The 12399-nt window shown below is 39.2% G+C and overlaps 1 long non-coding RNA gene across 2 annotated transcripts in view; it reads right to left on the reverse strand.

The window, feature by feature from the left end:
* Positions 1-3094: 3094 nt before the first annotated feature.
* The window catches only part of LOC134761125 (uncharacterized), a 41440-nt gene continuing 32135 nt past the window's right edge, over positions 3095-12399 (reverse strand). The window contains exon 4 of one of the 2 annotated variants that reach the window (XR_010139402.1): positions 3095-3746. This is a non-coding gene — a long non-coding RNA (uncharacterized LOC134761125). The remainder of the gene's footprint in view (positions 3747-12399) is intronic. The other variant, XR_010139403.1, reaches the window with a different exon arrangement.

A 12399-nucleotide genomic window follows, 5' to 3' on the forward strand; every position in this document is an offset into this window, starting at 1 on the left:
ACCACCAACCCATACGTACACACATACACTTGGGGAAAGTACTTCTAAGTTCCCTTACATGTTCTTTTTAAAAATTTTTTAGTTTAAATTTTCAGTGCTTATGGATACCTAAGTGTATGTTTTTAATGGGGTACATAAGATATTTTGATACAGGCATGCAATGTGAAATATGCATATCATGGTGAATGGGGTATCTATCCCCTCAAGCGTTTATCCTTTGTTTTACAAACAATCTAATTATACTTCTAGTTATTTTAAAATTTACAATTATTGTTGACTATAGTCATTCTGTTGTGCTATCAAATAGTAGTTCTTATAATTATATATTTTTATTCATTAACTATCCTCACTTTACCCCACCTACCCTCCATTCCCACTACTCTTCCCAGCCTCTGAAAACCATCCTTCTATTCTTTTTCTTTTTCTTTTTTTTGAGATGGAGTCTTGCTTTTGTTGCCCAGACTGGAGTGCAATGGCGTGATCTCAGCTCACTGCAACCTCTGCCTCCCAGATTCAAGTGATCCTCCTGCCTCAGCCTCTGGCATAGCTGGGATTACAGGCATGTGCCACCATGCCTGGCTAATTTTGTATTTTTAGTAGAGATGAGGTTTCTCCATGTTGGTCAGGCTGATCTCGAAGTCCTGACCTCAGGTGATCCTCCCGTTTTGGCCTCCCAAGGTGCTGGGATTACAGGCATGAGCCACCGCGCCCAGCCATCCTTCTCTTCTTTATGTCCATGATTTTCATTGTTTTGATTTTTAGATTCCACAAATAAGTGAAAACATGCAGAGTTTGTCTTTTTGTGCCTGGTTTATTTCACTTAACATGATGACCTCTAGCTCCATTCATGTTGTTGTAAATGACAGGATCTCATTCTTTTTATGGCTGAATAATACTCCATTGTATATATGTACCACATTCTTTTTATTCATTTTTCTGTTATGGAAACTTAGGTTGTTTCCAAATTTTGGCTGTTGGGAGCAGTGCTGCAACAAACATGGGAGTGCAGATATCTCTTTGATATACTGATTTCCTTTCTTTTGGGTATATGCCCAGCAGTGGGATTGCTGGATCATATGGTAGCTCTATTTCTAGTTTTTTGAGGAACCTCCTGTTAGAAACAGGTGCTTGGTGCTGCAAAGAAGAACCAGCATTTAAACCTTAAATTTTCAGCAAAGCAACTTTACTTCTGCAGAAGGGTGCTACCTATGTCTGATGGCAATCATAAGGGCACACTGAGCAGGGTAGGGCAGGGGTTTTTATCCATAACACAGCTCTTGTTTCTGTGTCCTTTCCCCATTGGACCAGAGTTGGACCACACAATCTAAACTGAACTGATTGGCTATTGTTTGAAATTGAATAGGGTCAATTAGGTAGGAAGGGAGAGGCTGTGGATTACCAATTAGGTGGGAAGGGTTGTCTACAGAACCAGAAAGAACAAGGAAATTTGAAGAGGAACTTATTGTTTCTGGCAATTTCCCCCCTCTTGTTTTTATAGTTCTTCCTCTTAACATTTTTCTAACATAATTTGGCTTTGTTGTTCTTCTTGGTGGTCCAGAAGTAGGAGTTTATCTGAATAGGGTGGAGGAGAATTGAGGGAGATTTTGGTAAGAGCTGTTTCTATAAGCCTTTGAACTAACCCATGAAAACAAGGTATGAAACAGCAACCTACGGTAATAAGTACACCTGTAACAATTGCAAGAGAAGTAAATATTGAGGTCATGAGTCCTTTCCACTTTCCAAACCATCTCTTCATGAGACCTGAAAAGGGGCCATCTATTCCAGAACTTTCAGCTAATTCATTTGCTAGGGCGGTAAGATCCCATAATGCTTTGCTAATTGTTCCATCAGGGGGCTGTATTGTTAGGGATAAAAGTACAACATTGGACTCCAATCATGACACAAACTCCAGCTTTTTTGGCCAGTATTATGTCAAGGGCTATCCTATTTTCCCAAGCCATTTGGCTGGTAGGGCCTAATTGTTCAGCTATTCCTTTAATGGCGTCTCTTGTGTAATTGACAAACCACTGTTGATTATAGTAAATGTAATTTATCCAGTCTACATTTTTGTTTATAGTTGACCACCAGAATAATAGAGATTCAAATCCTGCGGCTATTTAATTTCAGGCTTTAAATTTATTTGGCACCCCTTGGGGAACTCTGATAGCATCTATATAAATGTGAGGGTCAAAAGACCCATGAGGGGCACTTCTTTTTGTGCAACCATCCTTTTTTATTTGGTTGGTGAAATGCCAGAGTGAAAGGGATGGCCAATTGGATTAGGGGGCAAATGCCGCTCCGGTTACTTGGCAGAGTACCCAATAGTGGTCCATCACAATACCACCATACATCCACTTGGGAATGAACAAGGGTAGACTGATTGGTTAACTTCTGAAAAGGCTTAGATTCATTGCATTCTGTTAGGCTTTCAAGGAATGCCAAGTTTTCCCCTTGTCTTGAGAGACACGAGATGAAATTGACATCGATAGCTGGAGGTCAGATGGCCCTCAGGGGCTGACCCATAGGGCTTTTAGCTTCTGGGAATAGCAGCGAAAGGGTTTGATATGCCTTATTTCCCTAGGCTTTGTGGTTTTGGAAGAGGGCTACCATACAGTCCATGCCCAGTTGGTCAGAGGACCATCCAAGTGGAAAGGGGACAGTTTGGGTTTCTGGCCTGCCTATTGCACAAGCATAACAGTCACTTCTGTTCAGTGTGCAGACAGAATATTTAATCCATTCCAGCCAGGCATTTGCATCTTGGTACCCTGTTTCAATGGCTAAAGTTTGCTTTAAATATTTAACTTCTACAATGGCCACTTTGGCGTTGCTATTGGGTAGGGAAAGGATAGTAGTTTGGTTAGAAGCTTTAGAAGGAGAAGAAGATGGAGAAGGAGGAGGGGATGAAAGGGGCAATGAAATGCATTTTGAAATATCCTGTAGGGTCTGCTCCTGTGACTTCTGCTCCCATACCATAAAAATGACTTAATGAAGGGGAAGAATCTTGTGAAGTTGAGTAATGGATATTTCTATTGGATTACATTGGTTTTGTTGGCAAATGGGGGGGTGTGCTTCCTTTAGTGAAAAGAATGTATGGGTTTAGGGATACACAGCTACTTGTTGGGGAGGTCCAACCTTGAATTTTGGTAGTCCATAGAACATTGGATCAGCTACGGCAGAGAAGCTCTGTTCTTGGAGGACAAGATTCCCAGTTAACAGAATCTTCTCCAGAATCTTCCCAGTCTAAGGGAGTCCATTAAACAGAATCTGCCCAGTCTCAGGAGCTCCAAGAAGGGCAAAGATACTTTTCTGAAGTAGAGAGCTGTCTTTGACTTTGCAAGTCTCCACTAGGTGTAACAAGACTAGCATCAAAAGTAATGGTTTGAGGTGAGTTTGACTTAGTTATGTTAATAAGAAGATGTAGGTAGGGCAGCTAGAGGAAAGAAAAGAGGAAAAAGGGACAGACAGATTAGGCTTTTCTCTTTAATGTTACTCTGGTGAGGGTTGGTCTGGAAGTGACAGTCCATGACTTTGGAGACGGTGATGCCTTCTCAACTCAGGTATGATGGGTCCACCCCTTCTCAGCAGTCCAGACTGCCATCTCAGTTGTTAGGAGCACCAGATAAGGTCCTTCACAGGTGGGTTCAAGCTTTCCCTCTCTCCAACTTCTGATAAGGATGTGATCTCTGGGTTGGTGTTGGTGAACTGGGAATTTCAAGGGTGGAGTTTGTGCTAGAAGGCCTTGAGTCCTGAGGGAGGAAAGGGTGGAAGACAGACCAAGTATATAGTTTTTAATAAACTGATCCCTTTTTTCAAATGTAGGAAGGTCAGTTACAGAATTTAGGTAAGGCAGCTCATAGAGCATTTCATAAGGAGACAGGCCAAGGTCTTAACAAGGGGCAATTCAGATTCTTAGTAAGGCAATGGGAAGGCATTTTGTTCCTGGTAACTGGGTTTCCAAGATTAATCTGGTGAGGTGGTTTTCTTAGAGTCTGGTTCATTATTTCTACCCTTCCTGATGAGGGTGGATGTCAGGGAGTATGGTATTCCCACTTTATTTCTAGTGCTTGGGTTAACTTTTTAATAATGAGCACAGCAAAGTGGGTCCCATTGTCTGAATCAATATTCTCTATTAGTCCAAACCTGGGTATGATATGTTCTAACAGAGCTTTAACTACATTACTTGCTGTTGCACTTGGGAAGGGTATGGCTTCTACCCAGTGGTTAAGATGGTCTACTATTACTAATAAACATTTGAGGTGACCTATTGGAGGCATTTCAGTGTAGTCCACTTGGATGCTTTGGAATGGCCTTAGCCCTGGGTTTCTTCCTCCGAAAGGTTGCTTCTTTAAGGTTTGCTTATTAGTTTTTCTGCACACTATGCAACTACGTGTAACTTGCTTAGCAAGGGTGTAGATCCCCATACACCCATAAACCTTAAGGACTGTGTCACACATAGCTTGGGGACCCCAGTGGGTTCTTTGATGAAGCTGTGACAGTATTTTTCTCATGAGGGGTTTAGACAACATTTCCCTTCCATCTGGTAATAACCATTTTCCCTCTGGGCTTTCCTCACCTCCTATTTTTTTTGGTTTTTCTTGGTCTGTGTGGGAAAAGATGGGGATTGCAGCTGGAGAGGGAAGACGGGGTTAGATGGAAAATTGGAAGAGGCAGCTTGCTTTGCTATTTGATCTGCAAGGTTATTTCCCCGGCTTTCAAAGGATGTCCCAACCACTAAGGAAATACTTCACACACCACAGCTTTTCTTACCTTGGTCTGTGCACAGAGTTACCTGGTTACCATGGTACCTATTTGTAGGCCTTTTCTTCCCATGTTACTGAGAGTCCAAGTTTATTTGTCACGCTTGGTGGGTCTTGATCTCTTACCCCTGAGGCCACCACAATGTGGCAGCAGGACACGTCTTGTCATGAGAGATTATTGAAGACCCTTCCCCAGAGGAGAATGGGATCCCAGACAAGCCCCCAAATTGTTAGCAACAAGTGCTTGGTGACACAAAGAAGAACTAGCACTTAAACAGAAAATTTCTCAGCAAGGCAACTTTACTTCTGCAGGAGGGTGCTGCCTGTGTTTGATGCAATTGCAAGAGCACACCAAGCAGGGTAGGGCACGGGTTTTTCTCCCTAATGGAGCTCCTGTTTCTATGTCCTTTCCCCATTGGCCAGAGTTGGACCGCACAATCTAAGCTGACCCGATTGGCTATTGTTTGAAATTGAATAGGGCCAATTCGGCGGGAAGGGAGAGGCTGTCTGTTACCAATCAGACATAAAGGGATGTTTACACAACCAGAAAGAACAAGGAAGTTTGAAGAGGAACTTATTGTTTCTGGCACTCCAAACCGTTTTCCATAGTTGTTGTGCTAATTTACATTCCTAACAACAGTCTATAAGAGTTCCCTTTTTTCCACCTTCTCACCAGCATTTGTTATTGCCTGTCTTTTGGATAAAAGCCATTTTAACTGGGGTGACTTGATATCTCATTGTAGTTTTGATTTGCATTTCTCTGATGATCAGTGATGTTGAGTACCTTTTCATATGCCCTTTTGCCATTTGCGTTATTCTTTGATAAGTGTCTATAAAAATCTTTCACCTATTTTTTGATTGGATTATTAGATTTTTTTCCTATAGAATTGTTTCACCTCATATATTCTGGTTATTCATCCTTTGTCAGATGCATAGTTTGCAAATATTTTCTCCCAACCTGTGGGTTGTCTCTTCACTTTGTTGATTGTTTCCTTCCCCATGCAGAAGCTTTTTAACTTGACGTGATCCTGTTTGTCCATATTTGCCCTGGGTGCCTGTGTTTGTGGAATATTGCTCCAGAAATTTTTGCCCAGACCAAACCCTTACATATGCTTAGGATAGACATGCCAATATATAACCAGAAAAAGCAATCCAGTGTATTTCTCCATCTTAACTTTGTAGTGAGTTAAAAGCCTGCAAGCATTGTTAAGAATCTGGATTGTTTAGCTAAGAATTGGTAGGAAAATAGGTATACCTGGGAAATCACATTAACATGTTTGTCATCTGTTGTTCAGTACCCAGGAACCTCATATATGTATCTCACTAATCAGAAAAAAAAAGTATATGTATAAATACTTTGAGTGTGTGAGCCCCCCAAATTTGAGACAGGTCTTAGTTAATTTAGAAAGCTTATTTTGCCAAGGTTGAGGATGCACCCATGACACAGCCTCAGGAAATCCTAATGACCTGTGCCCAAGGTGGTCAGGGCACAGCTTGGTTTTATACACTTAGGGAGACATGAGACATCAATCAATACATGTAAGAAGTACATTGGTTCGGTCTGGAAAGGCAGGACAACATGAAGCAAAGGCAGGAACACTTGAAGCAGAAGTGGGGAGGGAGCTTCCAGGTCACAGGTGATACACAAATGATTACATTCTTTTGAGTTTCTGATTAGTCTTTCCAATCCTTTGGAAAAGATTGGATGTCAGATATCCCTCCATCTCAGTGAGCAGAGGAGTGACTTTGAATAGAATGGGAGGCAGGTGTGCCCTATGCAGTTCCCAGCTGGCTTGAGTTTTCCTAGTGATTTTGGTGGCAAGATATTTTCCTTTCATGCGTGTTTGGTGTGTGTGTCTGTGAATGCCCACAGGCTGACATTTTTGCAAGTACTAAATGTGTAGCAGGTATTTTACTGATAGGTAAAAAAAAAAAAAAAAAAAAAAAAAAAAAAAAAAAAGCTAATGAAATGCAGCAGTACTATAAAGTCGGTAAAAATTATCATCCAGTTTTATCTTTCTTCACTCAAAATGTTTATTCAGGCTGAGCATGGTGGCTCACACCTGTAATCTCAACACTTTGGGAGGCCAAGGCAGGTGGATCACCTGAGGTCAGAAGTTTGAGACCAGCTTGGCCAACATGGCGAAACCCCATCTCTACTAAAAATACAAAAAATTAGCCGGTTGCGGTGGTGTGCGCCTGTAATTCCAGCTACTCAAGAGGCTGAGGCAGGAAAATCACTTGAACTCAGGAGACAGAGGCTGCAATGAGCTAAGATTGTACCACTGCACTCCAGCCTGGGTGACAGAGCAAGACTTTGCCACCTCCCCGCACTGCCCCCCCTCCAAAGAAAGGTTATTCAGTGTCTACTATATCCCTAATAACATTCAATGTAATCGGCAAGGGATATCAGTGTAAAAACGACACACAAGGTCCCTGCTTTCATGGTGCTTATATGAAAAGTGAATGGGAAGGGCAGAAAGCAAACAAATTCATAGCAGTCTTTGAGATAACAATGTGTTTCTCATCCTTATTAGAGATTTTCAGGTATCTCTGAAGAAAATAAAGAGGACAGTTGTGATGGTTAATTTTTATGTGTCAGCTTGGAAGGCGTTTTTGGATGAGATTAAAATTTAAATCAAAGAACTTTTAAAAGTAAAACATGTTACCCCCATAATGTGGGTGGGCCTTGACCAATCAGTTGGAGGCCTGAATAGAATGCAAAGACCAGCCTCCCTGAGCAAGAGAGAATTCTCCAGCAGATTACTTTTGAACATCAACTGTACTACTGGCTCTCCTGGGTGTCCAGACTGCTGGCCCATGCTGTAGATTATTGTGAGTCAATTCCTTATAATCAATCTCTCTTTCTATTTCTATTGGTTGTGTTTCTAGGGAGAACTCTGATGAAGTCAGCAATAGAATATAGCATAATGAGGGTGGAGTGGGGTGAGAAGAGAAGCTATATTTGAGGGTATTCTTGGGCAAAGTTCTCTCTGAGAAGGAGACATTTGAGCTGTGATCTCAGTAATGCCGGAGAAACAGTTATCTGGAGAACAGAAGCTTGAAAGGCCTTAGGGCATAAAATAATTTGGCATTTGGAAGGAACAGAAAGGATTAAGAAACTGAGATGCAGAGAGGTTAACTAATATTCAGAGAGAAGAGGCGTGGTGGGAGGTGATTGGATCATGGGGGAGGATTTCTGCCTTGCTGTTCTCATAATAGTGAGTGAGTTCTCAGGAGATCGGGTGTTTAAAAGTGTGTAGCACCTTCCACTTTATCCCCTCCCTCCTGCTCCAGCCATGTAGGATGTGCCTGCTTCCCCTTGGCCTTCCACCAATGATTGTAAGTTTCCTGAGGACTCCCCAGCTATGCTTTCTGTACATCCTATGGAACTGTGTGCCAATTAAACATCTTTTCTTTATAAATTACCCAGTCTCGGGTAGTTCTCTATAGCAATGCAAGAATAGACTAATACACAGATACACAGTTAATATCCACAAAACAGGCCAGAAAGCTTCTCAGGACACTTAATATCCATAAAACAGGCCAGAAAGCTTCTCAGGGTAAAAAGATATGTGGTTTTTGTTATGTTGTGAAAACATTTGATGACTTGAAAGGAACTCTTGAACAACTGAGAGTGTCACAGTGATACGAAAAGTAGTAGTAAATTGTCCTTTTGTATTTATATTAAGAAAAATCCTGTAAAATTTCCCCTCCCTGCCAACTTCACAGTTGCCAGTGAGATGAGGTACCTTAAGGCAAGGATATGACCAGGTAATTGGAACTGCAAATTGATGACAATTAGATCATTTGTACTTGAACAGCAGCAAGCAATAATTGTAATTGACATTGGGGTAGGCTATAATTGATATCAATGATTCCCAGGAAGAAGGGACTGGAAGACTAGAGGGAAGGCTTAGATTGTGTTTGTGGGCACAACAAAAATTAGCAACAATGTGTATTTAGAAAATAGGGTTAGAAAATTGGGCATAAACCACAAACCTTATGATACTCAATTTGTATCTAGATTATAAACTCCCAGGGATAAGGAATGTTCCATGGGATGCTCCTTGTGATACAGCACAAATTTACCCTTGCTTTTGAGATGTTAGAAAATAATTTTAAAAACAGAAAATTCCTACAATGCTGGGACTTTTGCCATAGTTTTGCTGTGTTTGTGTATACAGTTTTTCCCCCATTTTCAAGCTCTAAGAGTTTCATGAATCTTAGGCTCATTAATTTTTATAACATGCCTATGTTGTTTATATCAAACTTTATATTTTTACCCAAATATGAGAAATGTCGCCCAGAGTGGTTATAGAATTCACTCTTTATCACAAAGCAATTGAGAAAAGCCTAGAATGTTTCAGTCACTAGTTCTCACTGATTATTTTGTGTCACATTGAGCTGTTTGCGTACTCTGCCTTTGGGCTAGAAAGGAAGTAGCATCTAAGGTAGAGTGATAGAATCTGCATGAAGTAAATGGCTTGATGAAACACATTCACAAAAATGGCCCTCTGCAATTCTCCATTGATAACATTTCTTTGGTTACTCAAAATGTATTTATCCTTATTTCAAAATGCATTCATATTTGGAAAGTATATGTAAATGAGTGGGGAACACATCACTATCCAGTGTCAACAGTATTTTCATCTGATATTTTTTATGATTATTTTTTATCCGGGCATTGAGATGTTATTGCATGCACTCTTCTGTTTCCTGCATTACAGTTCAGAATGACATAGTAAACATTTTACCATATCATTATAAACTTCATAACTAAATATCCAATGACTGTACATCATTTTTCCTAGTGCTAGTCTCATCTTTTTCCATTTTTGTGATAATTATTTGTATCAAGGAATATCTTCATTATGCTCTTTGCATTTAGATTGTTGTTGTGACTTCTAAACTGGGTAAAAATCTGATAATATTTTAAAAGTGTGATTTGGCATTGACATCTTAGAAATCCTAGAATGCTAAATCTCAGATGGCTAAAGACGTGCTTCTCAAATTTAAAATACACATTAAGTATTTTTAAAATTGGAATTCTGATTCACTAGGTCTGCAGTGGGGGCTAATATTCTGCACTCTAATAACCTTCCAAGTGATGTTGATGATGCTGGCCCTTGCCTCACACTTTGATAGGAAAATGCTAGTGATTTTTTTTTCCCTAAATGTGTCAGTGATCATTATGTTTCAATGTCCATGTATATCCAAGAACCCTTTAACCTCACTGCCATGCTGGGAAGATATCATGACTGCATGTACATTTTTAGGTTTATGTATTATTCGCCAAAAATTCAGTAGTTAAATCCCTTTCCTTTCTGGCATTTGTTTTGTAGAAGAGTAGCCTGAGGACACCTCACTCTGTTTTCATTTGTGGTTAGATAACCTCTTACATTCCCCACCCTGTGTGTTTATAGGGTCATAATTCAAAAATGAAATTCAAGCAGCAGGGCTAAGTGAGCTCCAGCAGGACAAATCCTCCTGCTAATCATGAACTCTAGACACAATACAAACAACTGTGTGAAAACGCTGGGGAGTGAACAAGAGCAGTGAGATTTTAGAGGGGAATTGACATGCAGAAAAAGGAAAGAGCACAGAGTGAGTTTCTGGAGTTTATAATTTTTAGTTTGAGGGCAGGTCATAGTCAGTGTCACACTGCCAATTAAACCTCCCACAGAAAACCTGCAGCCTTTTTTGGCAAGAACTGGAGGTTAGAACTTGAAGCAAACACTTCCTTTCAGAAGTCTAAGGGTAGTCCTGGAAAGGAGAGGGAAAGGGGGAGCCCCTAAATCTGTGTATTAACTCTCCCCATATCTCAAAGCTACACTGTGAACCGTGAGTGTTTGGAGTACACTGCTAGCAGCTCAGCTAAGGGTGAAAGATATGAAGTGACATTTTTGATACCACCTATAAGGGAACACATTTAAGAAAAGATGTATAGTGTCCAGTTTAGTTACCTACTGAAAGGAATTAAGAAGACTTGAAGAAATAGAGAAATATGCCATGTTAATAGAAGACTAAATATTGTTAAGATGTCAATTTTACCTCAAATTGATCTATAGGTTCCATGTAATTTCTATCAAGATCCAACAACCCTGCTTTTAAAATTCATACAGAAATATTAAGGACCTAGACTATCCAAAGCAAACTTGAGAAAGATGAACAAACTTGGGAGACATACACTATATAACTCCAAGATTAACTATAATATGCTGTAATCAAATTATTATTTTACTGGCATAGAATTAATAAATAGATTAATAGAATAAAGGGCTAAAAACTAGAGACACACTTAGATGTCCATTTGATTTTTTTGGTCAAAAATTCAATAGGAAAATGAATAATCTTAACAAATCGTGTTAGGAAAATAGCTATCCTTTGGGAAAGCAATATACCTAGACCCTACTTCACATAAAACACAAAAATTAATTTGAGATGTATTATAGACTGAAATATAAAAATGAAACTATAAAGCTTTTAGATAAAAAACATAGGAGAAAATCTTTGTGACTTGTGTGTAGGCAAATGTGTCTCAGGACACAGAAATTAAAACCACAAAAGAAAAAAAATGAATTAGATTTTCTCAAAATTAAAAACTTCTTCATATTAAAAATGTCACAACTTTGGCAGACAGGTATGCATAAAACTTTTAAAATGCAAGTAGTGAAAGAGCAAAGAGGTAGCCTGAAAGGGCTCCCACTGGCTTGAGCTAGGACAATGTGAACATCAAAATAATAATGGATGATCATCTTTAAATTAAAATGACCTGTGAAACTGCTGATAAATAAATACATAAATAAGTAAACAAAGTAAATGGAGGTGTGGAGGACCTATTTCCTACAGTAGAGTGACAACCAGTAAATGTAGAAGCAATGATAAAATTGTGAATCACTATTTTGCAGCCATCATAGTAACAATTATTGCAGAAAACACTTACCAATAGATGCCCAAACCAGTGAGTGAATTTTAATGAATTTAAATAAAAAAGAATGTATGTATACAGTCTCAAATATCTGTGCACAGATTACTTATAAATCACAAAGGCAAAATGGTAACTTTACAGCTGAGAAACCTGGCAGACTCTACCTTGGATCTAACCAAAAGATCAAAGTTAACATTACTAGTAATGGGAAAAATTGATATTTACTTCTTGATGTGACACACTGAGAAGAACATACATCATTTACAGTATTCCTGTCAAAAGTGCATAGCCTGACACTGATCGTGAAGAAACCACAAGACAAAGTCAAATTGAGGAAAATTTTACAAAACAATGGACCTGTACTCTTCAAATGTCAATGCTATGAAATTTTTGAAAAAAGAGTGAGAAGCTATTCTGGATTAAAGCCTAAAGAACCATGACAACGAAATACCATGCATGATCCTAGATTAGGTCATAAATGGGTCAAAGAAATCCTATTAAGGACAATTGGTGAAATTAAATAAAAATTTTATAATTAGTATTATCAATGTTACATTTTCTGAATTTGATCATTTCACTTTGGTTATGTAAGAAAATGAATGACCTTATTTTTGGAGGAAGAGAGAGAGAGAACACAGCATATAGTAATATTTTAAAGGTAACAATTGCTGAGAGGTGTATATGGCAATTAATTGTATTATTCTTTTGAAT

Source organism: Pongo abelii, chromosome 2 (assembly GCF_028885655.2).
Source record: "Pongo abelii isolate AG06213 chromosome 2, NHGRI_mPonAbe1-v2.0_pri, whole genome shotgun sequence".
NCBI lineage: Eukaryota > Metazoa > Chordata > Mammalia > Primates > Hominidae > Pongo > Pongo abelii.